General features: G+C 39.5%; 1 protein-coding gene across 3 annotated transcripts in view; it reads left to right on the top strand.

Annotated features, from left to right (window-relative positions):
* SEMA5A (semaphorin 5A) overlaps window positions 1-17,742 on the top strand; it is a 166,618-nt gene that overhangs the window by 14,942 nt on the left and 133,934 nt on the right. The window contains exon 1 of one of the 3 annotated variants that reach the window (XM_089516373.1): window positions 9,645-9,747. The exons of the other annotated variants lie outside the window; for them this stretch is intronic. The gene's annotated coding sequence lies outside the window, so the exon portion shown is untranslated. Of the gene's footprint in view, window positions 1-9,644; window positions 9,748-17,742 lie in introns of those variants that run through there. 3 annotated transcript variants of the gene reach the window in all.

The raw sequence follows: 17,742 nt of genomic DNA on the forward strand, positions 1-17,742 counted from the left end.
TATTATTATTTGTTTTTTTTAAAAATGTGCATGGTCAGAGATTAATAGAGATTTCTCTTTGTGGTTTTATTGATCGTACTTTTGGCACATACATTTGGCATCTGAAGGAAAGCTACCAGTTCAGCCTCATGTGGAATTCAAGATAATTCATATTGAAATGTGAAATAATTGTATACTTTTCTTTTATGGTGGAATTTACTTACAGATTTTTTGCTCATGTGCTACAGTTTTACTTTATAGGACAATAATTTATACTAGCAATTTGGGTGATGTGATTATTTCTTAGGAACACTTGTATCTGTGTTGTCATGCATCCCTAATTCTTAAACACTAATGGTCCTCTTCTGGGATTATCCTAGACCAGGAGGCCTGTGGCTGCGTTTGGCACACACAGTGGAGGAGGGAGACAAAATACACCTTTCTCCCCTTTCTGCTTTCTCTTGCTCTGCTATGTGGCAATATAAAAAGCACATAAGGGGCATTTGCAGTCTGTTCACTTACCCTTTTGCATGAATGAGTAAAGAAAAAAGGAAGAGGAGAACTTTGTATGACAACCAAATATGGCATTGTGATTCCTTGCACTGAAACTAGCCAGAATAAACCAAGTTTAATGAGACAGTTTAGCCACAACAGACTGTAATCTGATTCAGCTGTCACATGAAGCTATCACCTTCAGAGCAATGCAGGACAGAACAGTGTAGAAGCAAATGTGCTGCCCACACTTTAGTTCATTGTGGTTTATTAAGCCAGGATTCCTGATTTATTGCTTGACAGCTGTTGTGTAAATTATTGCTGCGTATCAGAGTGCATCTACACTGTAGAAATAATGAAGTTTGACATCACCTTAAGTGCTGAATCTCTATTATATGGAATCCTGGGATTTATAGTTTTACAAGGTCTACAAGACTTCTCTGTGAAAGAGTGCTGGTGCCTCACAAAACTACAAATCCAAGGATTCTGTAGGATGGAGCCATGGCAGCTAAAGTGGTGTTAGGCTTCAGTCTGAGAGGGGAAGCATGCTTCTTTTCCTCTACTGTTGTTGTTGTTGCATGCCTGCAAGATAATTCTAATTTATGGCGACACAAAGGTGGCTGTATCATGGGATTTTCTTGGCAGGTTTCTCCAAAGGGGGTTTACCATTGCCATCCTCTGAGCCTGAGGGAGTGGGACTTGCCCATGATCACTCAGTGGGTTTCATATCATAGTCCAACATTCAAACCAGTACACCACGTTGGCTCCCTCCTGAAACCCTTTCAAATAGCCTGAGCAATGGAGCTGTTGAAAATGTTGTGGCACATGTTATTCCAAACATAAACCATAATTGTAGTATACTTAAAGCATGCTGCTAAGGGTTTCAAAAGCCAGTTTATTTTTCATGCTCTCTGTTTTCTGACTCCCCTGTCCCCCACTCACACCCACCCATATAACATACCTTTAATATTCTGTGGAATGTTAAATATCTTTAAAACATAATGATGATGAGCTATTCCTGTATTGCTGGTGTGTGGGTGTGCTGAGGTGACCAGTAGCAAATAACTTGACCACAACTGAATGTCTGGTTCATAACATTTTGGGGAGATGAAGCTTAAGCCCAGCATGATGGTTGAGTCTCCATTATTAAGAAGAGGCAGTGATGAAAATGACAAATTCTCTGCTTCTGATTTACTTGAACTATTTGGGGAAGTGAGAATAGCAGTACTGTTGGGGCAATGAGTACTTTGTAGGCATTGAAGCCTTTATGAATAAGTGACCTCGCCTTGAAAATGTTTATATCCATGCCACGGCCAATAATTAGGCTGCCTATTGAGGTGGGTTGGTCTAAAGCCCTGCTGAGACTCAGGAAGACAATGCTCCCTTTGTTCCATAAGCCCACAGGTCAACAGGCTCCCAGTTCAAGTCTGGCTAATACTTATGTGGTTTGGAACATTACTTCTGTTTAGAGATAAGAGGCTTCTTAGTGTTACACCAGCTTTTGGAGTGTTTTGGCAGATGTGGGGTGGGTGGGCTGAGTGCTGGCAGCAACACTTCAGTTGTCCCAGAGTGAAAAACCAAAAGGTGAAGATCAACCATATTTCAACCAGGAGATTTGAACCAAGAACCAAAGTTTTGGAGATATCAGATAAATGTGCCAAGATTTGTCTTCATATTTGATCTGGAAGAATTGTTAGAATTTAGGTAGTCCAGAAATAAAGATAACTGCTGTATTGAGAGATAAGATAAGCAGCTTTTATCCTTATTAGGATATTTGTATTCAAGAATACAGATGTGTTGTAGGCTATCTAATGGGGAGTATGTCAGTATACATATGCTGGAACTTTGTGAAAGGAGACAAGAGAATATGCACTATTAGTCATTTAAATACAAAACATAGTGTTATCTGTTTTGACTAGTTTTATTTCCTTATTAGTTTCTACAGCTTACTGACTGAGGCTTGTGTTATATATAGGATTTGATGCCTATATTCTAGTTTGACAATGCTGGTAAGAGCATTTGTGGACAGGAGTTCTTTCAGATTCCAAGGGACTATAGTGAGGTACATAATGGAAAAGACAATATTTTGCCCAGATGTACTGTCTGTCTTGTTGGACTGAGTTGGAGAGAAATCGGTTTTGCCGACTTCCTATGGAAGCCAATGGAAGCAGAGCACATATTAGATCATCTTTGCAACATCACAGCACTATGTCCCCTCCCCCCGGCAGTTTTTAAACTGAGAATTGTTTGGAACACAGAGAACAAATGATAATTTGGATCAACTTTCATGAAGTATTGGGGGGAAATAAAGTATTGAATGTGGGATAAAGAGGAACTTTTTAAGGAGCAAAGGGGAAGGAAGCAAGGATACTTTGTATACTTCATGCATTTATGACTTACTGAACTTTTAAAAATTTCTTTCCATTTTCTAGTCTACACACAACATCTGTGATTTTCTGCATTAGGCCACAAAACTCCCCCCCCCCCCCAAAAAAAAAATCCCATTTAATTATTGATGACAAACTTGTCAATGATCAAATCTGTGAAAGTTAAACCCATCAAAGATTTAAAGACAATGAGTTCATATTAAATGACAGGAGCATTCTGGCAAGACTCAGACACACAGCTGGATGTTATTATACTTCGCCATAGGATGGAGTTAGTTGCAGGAAAAAACTGAGAACAAATTTACATGAGAGAGAGAGAGAGAGAGAGAGAGAGAGAGAGAGCCCTGTCCCGCCCCAGCCCTCTGCCTGTAAATGTTTGTGAAATGAAGAAGGGAAGGCTGGTCAAGCAGTCTGTTGGACACAATCTCTACTCTCCTAAATGATTACTTCCTTTTCTAATCAAGAGGGCAGTCACACTCAGTTTTTATCCCAGGGAGATGGGGATCACCATGCTGATGCATATCAGGATCTTTGTTCTCATTATGTTTTGGGTTTGCAAATCTGTCCAAGTCATTTTAACCTTTCTGTTATTCACACATGCCATCGTTTCAAGATAAAATGGAGCCACATCCATTCCCTTGAACGATACAGAGCGATCTGAATTGATTCGGAAGCATATTCACACTGTCAAAGATATGGATTGATGTGAAGTGGTGAAGTGGTTATTTTGGTAACTCCCCAAAAAGTGCACCGAGTACATTTTGGGGCAAATGTGAACACCAAGAGAATTATCCGGATTCATCCAGGATTATTTTCATAGTGTGAATGGGGCCCAAGCCAGGTATATTAAGAAAGGTAGCTGAGGACCAACTAGATTTTTTAAAAAACTGAGCGGCTTGATTGTTTAAGAGGCATGAGCATTCAATGAAAGGAAGAATGCTTAAGGGCTCCTTGTAGGCATACTTGAATAGACTAAACTATCCCTAGTAGTGAATCTGATTCCAGCTGGTCAGTAAACAACAGGAGGGCCTGAGGTTCAAGGATAGGATGTATAAGTTGTGGCCCTTAAGATGACATTTGGATTGCAGCTCCCCTTATCCCTAGCCAGCATAGCTAATGATAAGAGATAATGGGAATGGCAGTTTAACAACTTCTGGAAAGCCTTAAGTTGCTCATTTTTGATGTAGGACATTAGTGACCAACTTCTCTGGTGCATATGCCAAAGTTAAGTTTCACATGTGATCTTTTGTCATCTGTAATATATATGCAACCATGCCCTATGCTTTGGAATAATTTTTCTTTGGTCTTCTGGATGAGTCAGCCAGCAGTAATATTATGTGGGAGGAGCAGATGTGGATGCTTCATAAGCTCTTTACCTCCCATCCAGATGTGCCTCACATGTTTCTAAGTGTGCTATACTTTGCTTACTCATGCACAAAAACAACAGCCATGAAAATCTAGCCTGGGGACATGTTCTTTATTGTCATTAAGTCAACTTTCAAAATGATGGGATTGTTACAAAACCAGACTATACCGTATATACTTGTGTATAGGTCAATGTGATGTATAAGTCGAGGACAGGTTTTGGAGCCAAAATCAGTAATTTTGATATGACCCCCTGGATAAGTCGAGGGTATAATTTGAGTCCAGTACTCTTCCTTCCCTTCTGCAACCCAGCTGTCCCTTTGGGTGACAACTGAGCTGGGGAGGAAGCTTCAGAGGCTAACTCTCGCTCTTCCTCCTCCTCAGCTCAGCTCTCACTTTGGAGGACACAGGGACTGGGGGAAAGGAGGGAGCAAATGTTTGCTGCCAGCCTTTCCCACATCCCTGCATCCTCCAGCCTCTGAAGGATGCAGGGACCGGGGAAAGGAGGGAGCAAGAGTTTGTCCCCAGCCTTTCCCAGATCTCTGAATTCTCCAGCCTGTGGAAAACACAAGCACTGGGGAAAAAGAGGGAGCAAGCATTCTCCTCCAGCCTTTCCCCAATCCTGGTGTCCTCTAGCCTCTGGAGGACACAGGGACTGGGGAAAAGGAGGGAACAAGCATTTGCTCCCAGGACTTTCCCTATCCAGGCTGTCCCTTCGGGAGACAGCTGGGCTACGGAAGAAGATTGAGGGGGAAGTCTATTACTGTATTGCCCCGTATATAAGTCAACCCAATTTTTTTGGGTCACTTTTTGTTTTCTCTCTCTGTGTGTGTGTGTGCATAGCTTGGCCCACACTTCATATTTTTGGCCTGTAGAAATGAGATGCTTGGGCTTTGTCCAAATCTGAGCCTGGAGGTTTTTGGACTATAACTCCAAGAACCTCGCAGCCATCATTGTAATCTAAAAAAGTAAGGTTCCCAAGCTCAAATTCATGTGCTGCTATAATGGGCCTTTGGCTGGAGGAGAAGTAGCATAATCTTCAGGCAAGAAACTTTTCAGATTAATGCCCAAGTGAAGAAAATTTAATTTGTATCCAGGTTATACAAGTTTGATTGGATTTGAAAAGGCGACCCCAGAATGAGAATTAAAAGAATATTATAAAATATTTTTTAAATTATTGAAAATATGTTTCTTAGGAAACTCTAAGAAGGAGAATCTTGGACCAATGAGGTTTGGCACTTATTTTGAAAAAAAGAGTACATTTTTGGCATAGAAAACAGCATGTTTCTGCTCAAGAAGATGTTTCTGCACAGAACATGTTCTTTCCTGTGAAGAAGATGCTACTTTCCTTGGGGGGGGGGGGAGCAAAGTTTTTCAGAACAAATACCAAATGACTATTTTCTGCATTGCAAACAGCATTTTCTTTACAGAAAATAATATATCTGTATGGGAAACTTTTTTCTGTGCAACACACACACACAATTTTGCATAGAGTAAATCCTGAACTGCAAATTGTCTTTGAAAATTGTATTTCAAATACTTTATTTCATTGGGGGAAAAATAACTAAAATTACATTTTGCTTCCTTTGAGGACAAAATTACATCCTAGCTGGTGCATGGCAAAACAGGTACAAAATTAAACTGCAAAAAGCTCTTAAACTGTAAATTTGTGCTCCGAATGCAGGCATTCCCTGCAGTTCAAATGCTGTGAAATGCTCAGTGTGGGATGGGTCTGGGACTTTCTATGTCAGCTTTAATATCAATCAGTCAATCAGCAACCATGTAAAAATTGTGCTAGTTAAAAGCGAAGTTAACATTTGCTTGCTTAGTCCAAGATCGCTATCAGCATGGATTTTTGCTGTCTGTTGTGCACACCCAGAGCAAGTTGATAGGTTGATACTGACCTAATGTCCTGATTCCTACACAAACCCACAGATATTTAGCTGTGTGACGCCTCGTCTGCATTTAAGTCAATGAAAAGAAGAATGTTAAGCAGCTGTGTAATTTCTTTGTATGATTGGAATCTGCTTAGACAAGTTAGAGTGGGAAGGAAAACAAAGCTGGATTGAGAAAGTTAATTTGTGCAGCAAGAGCTCACACACACAGTCAAAAGTTACAATCTTAGTGAAATAAAGCTGTTGAAATAACTCGTTTCAGTGATGTTTTACGTTTGTTCTTTTTTGTCACTATTTTTGTAGTGTTTTGAGTCCAAAGGAAAGATATACTAAGGGTTCTATAAGCTTTGATTTGGCAAGGTGCAGAAAAAACACAGAATTTGATATTGAATACAGAAAATTGAGCCTAGTTCTGCCATTTTGGTGTGGATGGGAACATTCAAGATTACGGGCAGGCTGTCTGAGTGGGGTGTTCTTTTGCTCCTTTTACACATGCTGTTCAAAACAACTCTGGGCCTGTTTCCTATGACTTGCTAAACTCTATGAAAGCCTGCTGTACACTTATGTACAGTTTAGAAATCATACAGGATTGACACTTCAGCCTTCATGTGGGGTCACCTGTGGACAGATGCATTCTGTATAAAATTGATTTTTTTTTAAAGCTTGCCTCCTGCAGATCCTTTTGCAGACAGTCCTTTCACATTTTAAATTCTCCTCTTTGTAAGGAATTCTCTTCAGGAATTGACAGGCTCTCTTTTATCCAATTTCTCCTCCATTTCTACAGGTTTAAGGAGCCATGGCCATTTTGTTTATCTTCCAGTGTTTTGTCTCCCTCAGTTGAAACTTTCAAAGTCTGAAAAAGGATTGTCTTTTTCCACATTGCCAATATATTTTTTAAATCCAGCTATTACTGTTTTCATCAGTATACCCTTGGAAGGGAGGAAAACCCACATTCATAAGTTTTGAAAAACTTTTCTACCAGCCTCTCTCTCTCTCTCTCTCTCTCTCTCTGTGTGTGTGTGTGTGTGTGTGTGTGTCTATCTGTGTTGGTGTTGTCATCCACCAGATCATAGTGGTCTTCCATTGCCGTCAAGTCCTAGCTAGGACATTTTGGACCATCATGCATGGAGGGAAGTAGTGAAATTTAAAGTAGGAAAGCAATGTGTGTATGTGCCTTCACGTCTCCTGTCAACATGTGGCAACCCCGTGAATTGCTATCGGGTTTTCTTAGACAAAGTGGTGATTTTGCCAGATCTTTCCTCTGAAATATAGCCTAAAGCATCTGCTATTCCTTGGTCTCTGAAGTACTCACCAGGGCTGACTTTGCTTAGTTTCCAAAATCAGACAGGATCTAGTGCTTTTAGGGTATTTTCAAGGTAGTAGAAATCTATCTCCATCTCCAGTAGTCATTTAAAGGGGAGGAGAGAGAAGCTAAGAATCATATATACATTTTCAGTCACTTTAGTGATCATGTGGGAATCTTCCCTTCAGTTAATGTGATATTTTTTTTAAAAAAGGGGGAAAGCATTAACTCTTTAAAAATCACATTAACTGAAGTAAAGATTCCCACATGATCACTAAAGTGCTTGCAAATGTATATATGGTTCTTAGCTTCTGTCTTCTTTCCCCTTTTAAATGACCATTGGGAATGGAGGTAGTTTCTGGAATCAGGCCTGGATTCCAAGTCTGTACCCAGTATATGTGTGTAGAATTCAGAGATATAACCTTGTTGAGTCTGGAATATCGGTATGCAAGGGGATCTTGTAGCACCTTTGAGACTGTGTGAAAAGAGTTGTAGCATAAGCTTTTGCAGACTGTGCCATGCATCTTAGAAACTACACCAAGTCTATGAAAGCTTATACTACAACTTCTTTTGCACAGCTAGTCTCAAAGGTGTTACAAGATCCCTTTACATACCGGTGTATATGCATATATATTTCCTCAGATAATCTGTTGATTTATGGTGACCCCATAAATTTCATAAGAGTTTTCTTAGCAGAGAATATTCACAATGGTGTGCCATTTATTTCCTCTGAAATATAGACTGCACCACCTGGTATTCTCTTCCTCCAACTAATGTACTAACCAGGACTAACCTTGCTTAAATTCCAAGATCTGGATGGGATGAGTTACCTTCAGGGTATTTAGATCTTCCACGCCCAGTGTACTTAATTGTTATATTAGTAAGAATGCTATTGTGTTCTATCAGGTGAAGAGATCACCACCTCTGTAGGCTTTTGTGTAGCTTGATTGATTGCTAAAGGGCACTGATGGCCAGTTAACATTTCTAGAGCTAAGAAGACAGGTTGGAGCCTGGAAGAAATAATCTGATAGCTGGAACATAGCTACAAAGAGCCTATGTTCAGCAGCTGACCAGTAAGAAACATCCTTAGGGAAAAAAGATCCTGTTTTGTAGGCAAGCACTGTTGTTTGGGTGCTTGTTTGCTTCCGCCTAAAGAAACAGATTATTATTATTCATTTCATAGATGAATTGATCCCAATTTTATGAACTCTATAGGACTGTATTAGTTAGGATTTATTCTGAGGTAAGTGTTGCTACAATTTCAACTGCTGTACAAGCCTATCTTAACACAGAATTAGTCCTATTACACTCAGACCTATTTCCAAATAAGTGTGCAGGACTGTGGTTTTAGTCTCCAAAGCTTTCCTCTTATAAGACCACCCTAGAGAGTATGGATTGTAAAGTGATGTCAGGCATCTAGAAAGGATGGGGCGTCAGGTTTGCTCATTGGTCATCTCTTTAGGTTAGTAGGCTTATGTCACAGTGAAAGGACCTGGAGGAGGAAATATTTTTGGAGATTCACTTAATGTGCTGTTCTAGGTCTCTTATGATCCAGTGTGGCATTGTGATCTGGACTACAACTCTGGAGACCAGGGTTTGATTCCATTAAACCTACTGGGTGACCTTGAGCAAATCACATGTTCTCAGCTTTAGGTTAAGGAAATGGCAAACTTCCTTTGAATAAATCTTGCTAAGAAAACTCCATGATAGGTTAGTCTTAGGGTTGGCATAAGTCGGAAATTACTTGAAGGCACACAATGACTACAATAACTAGGTTTCCCGGTGAGAATATCCAGGGCTGCCTACAAATAAGTACATATGTATATACCTTAAATGTGTGTGAGTGCATCATAGAAAGTTTGTGATTGTATTGTCTGTGTATCAAGTATGGGGAACCAGCATGGTGTAGTGGTTTGAGCAATAAATTGAGACTCTGGAGATGAATGTTCGATTCTTGCTCGGCCATGAAATCCACTGGGGGAACCTTGGGCAAGGCACATTCTCTCAACCTCAAGGGAAGACAAATCTCCTCTGAACAAATCTTGCCAAGAAAACCCTTAGGGTCGCCATAAGTTGGAAGTGACTTGAAGGCATACAACACACACACATCAAGCATGAAGTGGCTCTGATGGGTGTGAAGCAGAGGCACCATATTTTGTTCTTTTCTTTCACACATATTGGTGGTGATAGCTGATGGCTTCCATATAAGAGGGATGAGGAATCAACTCCACATTCCAAATAAAAATCTCTAGCACCTTGGAGAGCTCTTTAGCCAAACCATAGAGTGGATTCAACAGCCTATTGACATGGGAGCCACCAACTAGTGGTGAGTATGTCTATAGGCTTATTTCATTAGTATGACATCGTATATTGCTGAGCCAGTATATGATTGACAAGTGGGCAGGAATGTTGTTTGGATTTCTAGTTAGGCATTACAATTTGGCTGCAACTGACTCCATTCCCTACATCATAGTACATAAGACATATCCTGTCTGCTGGAATCAGACCGGTAGCCAATGGAGCTGTTGCAAATAGAGAGCTGAGTGCTCCCTGTAGCCAACTCCAGTTAACAATCTAGCTGCAGCTCCTTGGGCCAACTGAAGTTTCTGATTACTTCAATACTGGACAAGTAGGAGCCAAGGTTACATCCACCAGAACTCTGGTGTCTAAGTCTAAGCAAATCCAATTCATTTTATCTGTGAAATGATGAGCAAATTCTTTGTAATGTGTCCCAAAAATATCTGATCAATATTGTGGTTTGTAAGGATCCAACCATCAAACCATGGCTAGAGAGTATTTGACTTTATAGCTTTGGAGTATAAGTAATTTTGCTACAGTTAGGGGACTCAACACCCTGTCCATCAATTAAGTTCTAGGTCATAGGAAATTGCATACAGTTTAAAAGTCCTTAGGAGTCTACAAATGTAAAAATAAAAAATTGAATACAATATTAGCACATGGCCATACATCTGGCCAGAAAGGCGCCAATGCTCAACCACAAGTGGACCACAAATGGAACAGGCCCTGACTACATGGAAGTGTTATTTGCATGACATAACCAGTTTCCTGGACATTGAAAACGTCCATTATTGCTGGAGCAGATGCAGTTTTAAGCCTAGAGAACCTTTTAAGTGCCTGAGAAGAACCTGAGGGAAGAAGAGGGTGGTCTGCCCTCACTCTGAGCTGTGGAGCAGGCAGATGTAGTTGGCTTTGGCCCATGGCAGAGGGCTCCAGCTGGAAGAGGAGATCCTCTTGTTGTTAGGGTGGTTCATTTTATAATGGTAAAAACTCAAGTTGAAACCAGAGACCAAGGCACCCCCTAATTTAGTTCCAAATAATAAGGTAAACATTTCCCCAAAATTTCATGTCATAACTCATTTAAAAGGCAGTGCTCAATAAGTGTTAAAAAGTAGATTTTTTTTTTTAACGAAATGTCATAGGATAAACAAAAATAGCAAATACACATGTAGGTAAAAAATATTTATAATGGTTTGCCATCTTAAACAAAGCCAAAAAATATATAAGTAATAACTGATACTGTTAATACGCTTGAAAAAAAAATGAATTCACTTCTTTGAGGTCGATGGTTGTATGATTTTTACAAGGACCCTCTTTGTTGGTTCAGTTGAACTTGCTTTCTGTTGGCTTCTACAACCTGCAGCAACAATTGCTTTTCTTCTTCATCATGTGTGATCAGCTTGTTGTAGTCTTGGAACAGTTTAACACCCCTTTTCTGTGATGTCATTAACTACTTTTGGATGTTTTATGTTTTTTTAACCAGTTGTATACTGTGGATCTTGCTCCCTGTTACTTGGTGGCCTTGTGAGGAATGCTACTGGTCTATTTTCAACTTTGACAATAGCCAAGACGTTCTGCAGTTGGCAAAATCTGATAATTCACATTCTTCATTAAGTAAATCTGGATTTCCTCTTACCATTCGATGTGGAGGAACGTTTGTTATATTTTCAACAGTGCAAAGTTTTTCTTCTTCAGTAACTTTATCTGAAAACAGGGATAGGCCAACTAGCTCATCAGAAAGATACCATAAGTGAAACTGTAGAGCTTTTCTTATAGTGTTACTTATCTCATTGTCAAGAATACTGTATGTTCTAACCTTCTTCCAAAAAACCATGTCATTTATGGCAGCATTTGCACTGACTGGAGCCTCAATCCAGTTTTTAACATACAACAGCGCTCCAAACGTGACAAATCTTTCCAAATTATGTTTTTCCCTTTGGGTGAGATGGAAAACACCCTGAGTTTGGAAAAGGTATGGTAGAGTTTTTAAAGACCTCTTTTTCAGCAGTAAGATCCAAAGGTGTATAATCAGTTTGAACTATTGCATTCCAGGTTTCCTTAAACCTTTTGAATAGAGGGATATCAGGTGAGCTGGAAGGACCCAAGCATAGGAGTTTATCAAACTCATTACCTTCCTCTCTGCTCCCATTGCCCCAGTGTCACCAATCTGCGACGGGAGTCTCCTGGTGGAATTGTAGATGGTGCTTTTAAAGGGGAACGCTTCTGTTTTCGTCATGGAAGCGTTCTCGTAATTGTTTTAAAAAGGGCCCCTTTTTAATAATGGATTAAATCATTATTAAAAAAGGGCCCTTTTTAAAACAATTATGAGGACATTTCCATGAAGAAAACGGAAGCGTTACCCTTTAAAAGCACCATCCGCGATCCCACCAGGAGGCTCCCGTCGCAGATCGATGAGGCTTGGGCGACGGGAGCAGAGCGGAAGGTAAGGAGTGTGATAAACTCCATAGAGTAAATACTTTGCTTAGAGTTATTTCCAATACATGATAGTGACATGCAAACCACAGTAACTCTTTATTTACTCTATGTTCAATCAAGGTCCATGCTCCATTTTTAGCTCTAGTGTTAACTGCTGTCATGTCAAAACCCATTCCAATAATTTTATCATCAAGATCCCATGATTTCAGAACATTATGAACTGCATTGCCAGCATTTACTCCTGTGCCAACAAAATTAACAAAAATGTTAATTTTAAGCAAAATTTTGAAAAATAACATTCATTGAGCAATGCTTTCCTTTTCTTGTAGGATGCTGAAATTTTGTGTGGTGTCTATTGTTATAAAGTGTACCACAGTTAGAGGGTGTCTAGGTATATATGAATAACCTGAGTTTTTTGGACCACCCTACTTGTGGTGCCACATCAAGTATATTTTCTCTGGTGACTTGATGCATGCATTTGGAGGAAACCTCTTGGTTGCCAACAGCCTCCTATATCCTGCAGCATAAAAGATGGTTTGGATTGGAAGCAAATTTTATGGGTTTTCAATTTTTCCACTGACTGAAATTTTTTATTGCAGATGTCTTTGCAAAGATACACTGTCAAAATATCATTAAGAAGCCGATGATTAAAGGCGCAATTAGCACATCCTTTTCCACTGAAGAGGAATGTTAGAGATCCCTGTGGGGCTAAACTTTCTGTGTTTATACTGAATTCATTCATTTCTTTAAAGAGCTTGTTGGTGTCAGGATTTAATTAACCACACATGAATGACTTCCTAAGAGCCATTAATAAGCAGTACAAAGCTGCTTTCATAGAAGACACCCCCTCCATTTCATGACATTTACCTTTTCACACTTATGACAAGACAGGCAGAGCAATCAACCCTGGATTACTATGCTCTGAGGACCAAGGAGGAGCCAACTTTTCCTACATGTTTTCATTGGTACTTTGGTTTGATTTGTGACTTGGTCACTATCATGAAACATGTGAATGTGTCAAGACAGTTGCACCATGGAAGGATAATCATTTGTATGTGCCTAATACGTTTATGTCTTCCGTCATTATTCTCAAAGGTGTTTCCATTAGGTTCCCAGTTTGGTCTCCCATCTGAGCCCTCCTTAATTGAAATAGAAAGCTGCATGCATGTACATCCTCCTAAAGAATTCCTGATTGCAGAGAAGCCCTGTTTTCTTTTGCATGTGACTTCATATCATGTACTCTCAGCTCATACTCTATGACTAGTGTCTAATCCGTATTATCATCCATTTACAATGGGTAGCTGTCAGAAACGTTTCTCACTTGAAGTGTATGTGTGGGAACCAGTTTAGGAGGTTGGCTCCCGTTATGTTGTATCAGAAAACAAGGATTCCACAGAGCCCATGCAGTTCAGCTGCTTCTGTATTATCATCTCAAGTTCTTCAGTCAGCCCAATCATCGGAAGATAAATAAGCGCAAAAGAGACTTGTGGCTTGGAGAGCTTGTCGGTTATGGTTATTCCTAATTTGATTGCAAATGTGAAGCTAAATCGTTTTCCAGGAGGATAAGAATGGTCAGGAGCTGTAGTGAATAGTTGGGTGATTGGAGTGAATATCTCAGACAAAGGGATATGCCTTCTGTGTATACACAAGCAGTCACCTTCTCTGGTCATGACCCATTGTAGCTCTCTAAAGGCAAAAGGGATTATGCTGGTGCCACAGGAGATCTCATCACTGTGGGTGCTTCCTTGCTAGCTCTAACTATTTTTTCAAGTTTAAAGTGTACATGCTTCCACAGTGGTGTCATTCCTAGGTCACTCACCCCAGTGTCCCTTTTAATATTAGCTTGATATTAAATATGAGGGACGATCAGGGAGGTCTGGTCTTGGGGTTACAATTGGTGTCAAACTGTATTAATTCTGCAGTACAAAGAAAATATCGTAATCTATCCAAAGTGGCTAATGGTTGTTCTGGACTTTCATTTTACTGGGTATTCCTCTCTCTGGGACTGTTTGTGCGTCTTTTACTTTCTTTGTTGTGGCATTGCAGAAACTAAATTCTCCAGGATGTAACACTTTTTAGTGACATGCAACATCATGCATAAATGTTTCACTTGCAAATTACTCATTTCTAAAGTCATAGTACAATACATCATCTTTGTTCATCTCTGTAAGAATTTTGGTGCTGGTTGTTATATTATCCAGGACTCACAAAGTGAAAGAGTCGCAGTGTTACAGGCATTATCATTTAATTAGCTGGAATCTTTTTAGTTTTTTCTTTATGTGACACCTAGCCATTTTTAGATGCTTTCTAAATCATCATTCATAAGTGGGAATTGCACAGTCCTCTACATTTTGTCAAAATGCAATCTCCAGCAATCCTCAGCATGGTTTATGCTGACTTGAGCTGCTGGGATTGCAGTTCAACCACCTCTGGAGGGCCATATAGTTTCCACCTGTCTTAAATTTTGTGGCCTAAATCCAATTGTTTGTCCCTGATAGAATAGACCTATATGAAGGAACAGGATTTGCATAACTATTGATTTACTGTTCAGTAATTGCTTTTGTGGCCCTGTTCTAGTTGGTTTTAGCAATTAAGCCAGACCTATTATTTTGGAATTCAGAAGTACAAAAACATGAACAAAATTGAAAACTATAGCACTTTTCTTTTGAAAACATATCCTTAAGAGCCTGTCATATTAATATTAAAACACATACCACTCAGGTGGTACACTGATATTGGATGTCCTAAATCCTACCTGCTCCCCCCAGTTGTTATTTCAAAAGTCTGTGTCTGTATTATTCTTTGCATCTAACCTCTCAATTGATCTGTTTGCTTGAATATGAATTTACTATTAAATCCTGATGAAAGGCCTTTGTACAGATGTCTCCTACTACCCCCCTTTTATGCTGCGGAGTTAATGGTTTGGCCTTCAATGACAATCTCTAATCTGCTTCTGCAATTAGTGTGCTAAAATAATGAGAATAAATTAGGAGTTTAGGGCTGAGTTTTGTTTTGTTTTGTTTTGTTTTACTTCTAAAAAAAGAGTTTTTGATTCTTTTGAATTTGTTGGAAAATTAGGTGGCTGGTTTCTCCCTGACTGCATTAGCAAATGAAGCAATGTGCATTTGGTAGAGCAATCCAGAGGACATAAAGGCATTGGTTGTGTCTGAGGGCGTATCTGTCAGCAACATTAGAAAATTTACAATACTGTTGTTCCTTCTCTTTAATATGTAGCTTTGCAAAGGGAATCTCTTTTTCAGATATGTCTCTGAACCAAAAATGACTCTATGCCAGGAATGGGTTTAACACTTACACACACAAACACATTCTCCTACATGTGTACTGTATTATTTTTAATATTGTGGTAACATGAAGCACTGCTGGGTGGTAAGCTGAGCCCACAACCTGTTAAATGCATTTTAACATTTGAAGACAGGCGAGCATCAAACAGCTTGATGGAATTTGATAATGCAGGATGGCTTGATGTAGATCTTAACAGCGAGGCTGGGAAAACCCCTGCATGCCTGGTCTCCCAAGACCCCAGAAATTTGTTGCTTGTACCTAAAAATGTAGGACTGGTAATTTTAAATATGTGTGTGGGGAGGTACTTAAGTATTCAAAACAATTTCCCAAGCCCTGGTTGACTAAACTATGTGGTTAGGAAAGAAAATAACAGAATAACTGCAAATGCTGCATTTAAGAGATGAGCTGCCTTTAAATGAATGAATGAATTAATAAATAAATAAAGCACAACATTTAATTCATGATTCACATCTATGTTTCATTATGGCAGTAGGAGTTTGTATGTATTTAAACCTCTCCTCAAAACCAGTGGGATTGACACTAGCAGCTGATGGCTTCCATGTCAACAGCACAGTGTATTTCTTTTAGACTTTAGTCTGAAATGTAGAGGAGCCATCCAAGGTGCAGATACTCCCTAATGGGGTCAGCACATTGTATCTGTTAAATTTCAGACTAAAGCCCAGAGTAGATACACCACCCCATTGTCATGGGACCCACCAGCTGCCAGTGTTAATACTGCTTATGTTGATCCTACTAAACAGAAAAATAAGCAAGAAAATACATAAGTCCACAGCTGTATTGTTGAAGCAAGGAACTCACAGAATATTAAAAGAGGGAGAATTGAATATTTGAAGTAAGTGAAAGAGAGGGTCATTATAAGAACTGCTTAAAAATATATGAGGCCCAAATACCCTAAGGGACCAGATCCTGTCTGATCTTGGAAGCTAAGTAGGGTCAGCTCTGGTAGTACTTGGATGGCAGTCTGCCAATGAATGCCAGAGAAAGGAACTGGCAAAACACCTCTGAGTATTCCTTGCTAAGAAAATCCTATCAAATTCATGGGTTCGCCGTACGTTGACATGTGACTTGAAGGCACGCGCACACACACATTCATGAAAATACTACGGTCACAGTCTAACCAACGTGAGAACTTTCCTATCTTACTGAGAATTAAGCATCTCTCCTACTAAAAAGAGTGGGACTTGAAAATACTTAAATTTGGTTGGATTGAATCCTCTAAAATGCACAATTGTGGAAACTTAACTATCTGGGAAGTTTTAACAGCACTTGCTGAGATTTCACCACCCTTGTGTTAATTCAGCACTTTCAAGGCTTAATGGTCTTTTCCCCCTCCACCTTTTCTTAAACTCCAAATTCTGAGAACACAGCAATTCAAAGGATTTACAATGCACATTTCTGTTATGAACTTTGTTGCCAAAATTTTTATCTTCATGTGTTACTTATCATATTTCTATACTGTCTTTCCCCCAAGGAGTTTGGGGCAGTGCCCCTTGGTCCCCCTTTTACCTCCACAGCAACCCTTGCAGGTAGGAGGAGCTGAGAGATAGTGCTAGAACGGAGCTGAGAGATAGTGCTAGAACGGAGCTGAAACTCCTGTCACAGACATATAAATTCACTTCTGGTTTCTCCCACAAGCTTGATTTGATTTTCACAGTTTAATTTAGACGGGAGAAGGAGCATATTTGTTGTTGCTGTTAACACAGTTGGGAGTCAGCTACTTTAAAAACAGTTTTAAGTACTAAGTGCAGAATTGCTCTTGCAGCAAGAGGGATGTTACAGTCTTGAGTTTGTAAATGGGATTTTATTTACACATAAATAAGAAATTTAAATCTCCCTTTCTACATGTAGCCTCCAATGTAGCTTTCAATACAACAGAAACAGCTTAACATAAATAAATAAAAAGATAGATGATAAATGTTGCTGTTATTAACTGCACTCAAGTCTGACCCAACTTATGGTGATCCTGTGGATGAGACATCTTCACCCCCCCCCCTCTGCTCTGCTTATTTTTGCATGACTGAGAAATGAATGCTATGGTCCTATAGTTGCTGCAGTCTTTTCTGTCTCCTTTTTTTGTGGATGGCAATGTATATTGAACATTTCCATTTTGTTGGCCACCATTTTGTTTTCCATATTTGTTGACATATTTTACTTAAAGCTAGAGTTGACTTTGTGTGGATTGTAGCAATGCCATTGGAATATCATCAGTTCCTCATGATTTATTCTTCCCAATGTCTCTTATTGCAGCTTCCCTACACTTTCT

Source organism: Sceloporus occidentalis, unplaced genomic scaffold (genome assembly GCF_023333645.1).
Source record: "Sceloporus occidentalis isolate IW3139 unplaced genomic scaffold, rSceOcc1.0.p SCAF_3, whole genome shotgun sequence".
In the NCBI taxonomy this organism is placed as follows: Eukaryota; Metazoa; Chordata; class Lepidosauria; order Squamata; family Phrynosomatidae; genus Sceloporus; species Sceloporus occidentalis.